This window comes from Ammospiza nelsoni, chromosome 19 (genome assembly GCF_027579445.1).
Source record: "Ammospiza nelsoni isolate bAmmNel1 chromosome 19, bAmmNel1.pri, whole genome shotgun sequence".
NCBI classification, from domain to species: Eukaryota; Metazoa; Chordata; class Aves; order Passeriformes; family Passerellidae; genus Ammospiza; species Ammospiza nelsoni.
The window spans coordinates 2,842,041-2,848,040 of record NC_080651.1 but is presented as its reverse complement, the minus strand read 5'-3'; positions in this window follow the sequence as shown (position 1 = coordinate 2,848,040).

Here is a 6,000-nt window from a genome sequence, read left to right as displayed (position 1 = left end):
GTTTGCAGGCAGTAAACTCTGCTCATGAGGCAAATGAAGGGAACAATGTCTGAGTGATAACATTATGCTAAATGCTGATCTCTGATTTTCTGTAACCACCAGAGCTCCTTTCAACATCAATCAGCTCTGTCACCACAGGGTGGACACAAACATTGCAGCCCAACCTTAGTGAGTTTGTCTACACAATATCCACAGCACTGCATGGGGAGGTGTTTGCACTCTGTGTGCCATGGCAGCTGAGTTTTGACAGAGAACACTTGGTGCTTCTGTAACTGGATTCTAGAAATAAAAGGAAGCTACTAAAAAGTGCATAGGCCAATAAAAACTTGGCATCTTTTGTAGTCCTTCTTGACTGATAATGCCTGTGTCCATCTCCTGCAGGATAGAGATAGCAGATGAGCACAGCTGAAAACAGATGAGACTCGTGTGTGGGAATAAACTGGGGCAACAGTTAAGGGAAAGGTGACCTTGCTGTCTTTTCATATATTTTCTTGTCTTGTTTAATTTAAGGAGTTATGTTCTAAACAAGCACGTTTTGGTGTTTCTGTTGTCCCTAAGCTTCTCTCTGTGTGCTGCTGATTTACTGTGTGCAGCCCGGAGCTGGAATCCACTTTTCCCTCTGCTCAGGCAAATCCTTCTGGGCACACATGTGTCCACAAGAGCTGCTTGTGTGGGAGTGTGGCTTGTGGTTCAGCAGCAAAGATGGAGCAGAATTTAAAGTTTGGGAATAAATCAGCTAGGTGGCTTGAACATTTGTCATCCCTGGTAATCAGGAAATAGATGGGCAAGTGAATTGATGGAAGTAGCATCCTGCTAGCCCTTGGCAGCCATGAATTTCAGACTGTGCAGGATGATTCCTTCCTAAGCAGGGTTGAAGGTGTTTCAGGGTGTAAATAATGCTGCAGAGCTCAGTTAGCCCAGTGAGTTCATCATCCACGCTGCTGGGGATGGATCCCAGCCAGGGTTACAGCAATGCCCTCTGTTCAGGGCACTCTGAAATCCACTGCCAGAGCAGTTGGTTTGAGGGAAGTTCCTCTTTGTTCCTGGGTGGATGAGCTGCCCTGAGCTCCTCTGGGGTGAGCCAGCCCTGGGTGCTGCTGGAATGATGAATTCAGAGGCGGGTCAGGGGCAGAGCTAAATGAGACAAGCAAACATTCACCCTCAGACACAGTGGGTAGGAAAGCTTTAACCTCCCTGGGCAGTTTGGGCACAGCTGCTGAGGAGGCTGTGCAGCTGATGAAAGCAGCCTGAACTGCACAGAATTATTCTCATTTCACCAAAGCTGGTGAGGAGACCTGAGCAGGTCCAATTCCCACTGAAAGCCTGGGGTGAGAAAAGGAAAACTTGTCACTCCAGAGGTCATGGTCTCATCCATGAGCAATTCTTCCCTGAGTCTGGGCTGGAAAGCTGTAGCTGGGGCAATCACACAGATCAATTCTGTAAGCACACACCAATAAATAAATAAACTGGCTTCTTATCAGCTGGAGGGGTTTTGGTCTTTGACTCTATTTTTGTGATTGTTCACTTGGCTGAAACTCATTGCATCAAAGTGTCTCTTAAGAAAAGCTTTTAGCCCCAAAGTCATATTAATATTTAAACTGTTGTTCTCCAGCAGTGCAACAGCTGTGTGATGTGAAATAAAGACATTTTTCTGTCTTTCCCTGAGCAGCTCTAAAGTATCAAATGGTAAATGAAGAAGGGGATATTTTTTTTCTCTGCTATGACTCTTATACAAAATACTAACAACTCACCCCCAACCCTCCTCTGGTGCTATAGATTTGATCTTAGCAAAACTTTGTGTATCACTGAAATGCACTCAAATAGTGAGGACTTAAAAATAAATCACTCTGGGCAGAAAATGTTCCTGGAAACCTTAATTTCTGCAGTTGGAATGCTGAAATGCAGTTCAGATCCATCCACTGTTGAAACCTAAGCTACATTTCTATAATTTAGAGCACATTAAAATATTCATAAATATATATATGCATGTAAAAATAAATATAGACACAGATCCACTTCATTTATTTGTTTTGCTTTTGCATATAAATGAGCCTGAAATCATGGTTTTCACAAGTGGGAAATGAATTAATGTATTTGCATAGTGGGCAGGGCTGAGTGAAGGCACAGCTATGGTTCTACCATGAGGCTCCTGCTCAGACTTGAACCTGGCCCACCTGAGAATGGCCAGCAAATATCAGAATTGGGAAGAACAAGATGTCACATGCCTTGGAACTGCTCCCTCCCTAAAGGCACAGAATCTGCTGTGCACAATTTGTGTTTCAAGTTTTTCTTCATACCCAGCAGAGTAGAACCACATTTTCCAAGTGATAAATGAAATTCTGGTTCCTTCATGGGACTCCAGGAGGTGACCAGTAGCAGTTCAGCCTTGATCCATCCCTGCTTCCAGCAAGAATTTGTTCTGTGAACATAACATTTGGAAAATATGTATTTTATCTCTTTTAAGTCATTGTAGTTGCATTTTTAGCAAGGTGAGGAATCAACACACCCTGCTCTGAGTAGGGCTCTGACAGGTTGGGATGGTCCATGGATGGTGACTCCATCTGCAGCCTCAGAGTAATGTTCAGCAGCAGGGAACCAAGAAATGAAGGAGTAAATTTTACATAGGTTGGCCTCAGATGCATTGTCATTTCCCAGTAAATTAGAGTCTTCCACTGGACCTTTAAATTTATTGTCCCAGCATTATTCTATGATTGCAGAAACAGCCTGGCCCTGTTTTGCTGGAGTGTTCCCGACAGGGAGAGCCCAGTGCTGCTCCTGTGTGGACCATGACTCCAATAAATTGAGCACAAACCCCTTTTTGTGGCTTTTCCTGGGGCTGCCACTCAGTGATGCTCTCTCTTTTTTCTCTGTTTTTGGGGCATTTTTTTTGCCAGAACATTAATCAAAGTATTTGCCAGGGAAGAAAAAAAAGAAAAGTGCTCTGCTAATTACTTGAGTGCTTATAAACCATATTTTGGTAATAGAAGCACAGGAGTTTATTACTGATGCTGGAACTAATCCTTTACAGGGCATGGGAAGTAGATAGAAGTCTATCCTGCACTGATGGAACATTGAGCTCTGTTGATATCTGGACAGGAGAAGTGCTGTGAATCAGATATTCCAGTCCATTTTGAGGATTGGTCTCAGTTTTATGGACACTACAGGAACATTTTCAGAGTCACACCAAAGGTTCTTAGCAAATCTCTAAGCCAGGTACATTCTGAACATCTGAAGCACTTTGCTGAATTAATTTCTTGAAATGTTTATTCTGACAAATACAAAATACAAAATGAAGCAATGTTCTGCCTCACTTTGGTCTAAGATCTCCTGTGTTTAAGGTTTGCTCACTCAATTTAATAAATGTATGTGCATGATGCTTGTGTTATATAGAAAGATGCCCAGATGGATCTTTTGATCCAAATTTCCCCAAATGTGGAAAAAACAAATGCACTTCAACTGATCATCTCTTAGTGAAAAAAACAAATTATGAAGATGAGCTTGAGATTTGGAATAACATTAGTGCTCCAAACTTTTGGGTTCATGTTGAGCTGACACTGGCCCTGCTGCTTTGATAGAATAAGGAGGATTTTATTAACTCAGAGTTCATTGAACATTTTCTGCTTTTTACTGTTTGTCATTTTAGTGCACATCTCTACCCCCAGACCTGACAAAGGATTAAAATGCCAGATAGGAGACAAATCACTCAGCATTTCTAATCACACATCAGAAATCTCAAGATACATAGTTCTCACAAGATTTTCTACTCTTTGTAGACCATAAAAGGCTCAGATAACCTTCTAAAATCCACTCTGATCTCTTTAGTCATTAAAAAATAAGTTCTTACTGAGAATCTAAAGTAGGCTCCTACTGCAGTGATCACATTCAATCAATCCAATTTCACTCCACTGCTTCAGAAATTATTTATGCATTCATTCACTGGGAGCAACAGAAATCTTCATTCAAAACAATATTCTGACAATTGAAACAGAAAAAAAAAAAAAAAAAAAAAAAAAAGAAAAAAAGAAAAGCCCTGGAGTGCTGCAGGGAAACATTTCCATACACAGTATATCATCATTACAGATGGTTATAGGCATTTTCTTTATAACTCTTTTTCATATTCATGTTTCAGTAATGTTCCAGAGCAGCTGTCCTGTCTTTGTGAGCGGGAGAACGTGCTCACCTGCTCAGCCTCCCTGAGAAGCAGACAAAGACTGAATCATCCAATTGGTAAGTTTAGTTTTGCATTTTTCATTACCTTCACCACTGTGAAAGCGAATTTCAAATAAAGCAAGTGACTGACTTGCTTTCAGGGAGCTTTCTGGAAATTCCTGTCTTGGTAAATAAGAACTTCTGGTGCATGTTTTCCTGCAAGGTAAGTCTGGTAGAAAGAGCCAATTAGTTGAACTGCCAAATGCTTAGTGGCATTAGTGTAACTAATTCATATCCTATTTATCTGTCTGTGATAAAATCTTTTGGCCTTGCTGAAAAAGTTGATGCTTTCAAAAATCCCAGCCTTTGCCTTTTTTCAAGGAATTCTTGTGTATTTAAAATTAGAGCAGATATTATGTATGTGATCTTTATAGAGAGACACTACATTTCTGGCCCTGGGCACAGTCTGCCTTTTCAGTACACTTTGTACAGCACCTAACACATATCTCCCTATGCTGCTGAAGATAATAAATGTAGGAAGATAATGTCATGCCTTGAAGAATGATGCTTTTACCAGTTGATCAGTCTGCAGCTTAATTTGGGGAAAGTGAACACGGATGAAATGATCTACTCTGAGAGGGAACAGCTTCTGCAAACCCACAAAATCTTCTGTTAGCAAAAATCTTCTGTGTGTGGATGGCAGGCAGTAAAAAGCCACAAACCACTACAATGTGCTTGTAGGAACTTTCAGCCTTTTCTTTCTGGCATAATGAAGCAGAACCACACCTACACCACACTCAGAGCAGTCTGCAGCCCAGAGGGGGAAAATCAGCCCTGTCCTGAAGGTCTTTATTTTATGGGATAGAGGTGACTTTTGATTTTGATCCATTGAGCTGAACGTTTTCAGAAAAGGAGTGAAAAACAAGCAGCAGGAGGAGGGATGTGGTGCTCTCAGCCCTGTGGGCTGGCTCCTGGTTGAGCGCAGAAACAGTGGCATCTAGTGGGCAGCTGCTCAGCTCGGGAAAAGCACTGCCCGTAAAACAGCGCAGTGATGGGAGCTTGTGATCATGTTTATATGGATGGAAGGTTTTCCCAGGAATGTTTTAATCCTTCTCTTTAAAAGCTTTTGGAAAACAATTATTTTTCCAGCTTTCCCACCTTGAGTATTCACCTTTCAGAATGCTTGTTCTTCTGGTTTGCAGGCATGTAGGAAAGTCCAGCGTTTTTCCCCAAGATTTTAGACATGGAGAAAAACAAACCTGCAACTAATCCTTGAACACACTCGGTCTAGTTCAACTATAGAGAGGAATTCAAGCACAGCAGAGCATTGAAGGAAAGATCTGTGTAGAGGAGGAGAATAAAAAAAACCCTGAAGGACTCTGAAAAAAAATCTTAATTACATAATTCTGTAGCTATAACTAAGTAAAAATTTATGCAGTGTTTACTTCTTATGCTAATTATCTATCAGTTTTTTCACTGCTGAGTCACAATAAATGCTTGAGCTAATTTATTTATACTTGATCTGAGATCCTGTTGTCTTGTTAGTTCACTGGATTCTGTGTAAAACACTGGGTATATGTTATGGGCATGCAGAAATACACAATAAGCAGGCTGAGGGGCTCTGCATCCATGGCAATAATCTAAAGCAGTCTAAAGCAGTCACATGCCTTCACTCTCTCTTCAGCTTTCAGAGTTTGCCAGTGATGAGCAAACTTATGAAAGTCTGCTGTGCTGTGCTGGCCTCCCCTTCTCTGGCTGCCTGTCCCATAGGCTGGAGGCTGTTTCTGTGTTTACCTCCAAAATTAATTCCTATGAAGGGATGACTTGGCTTCTTAAATCTGACAGAAGAGC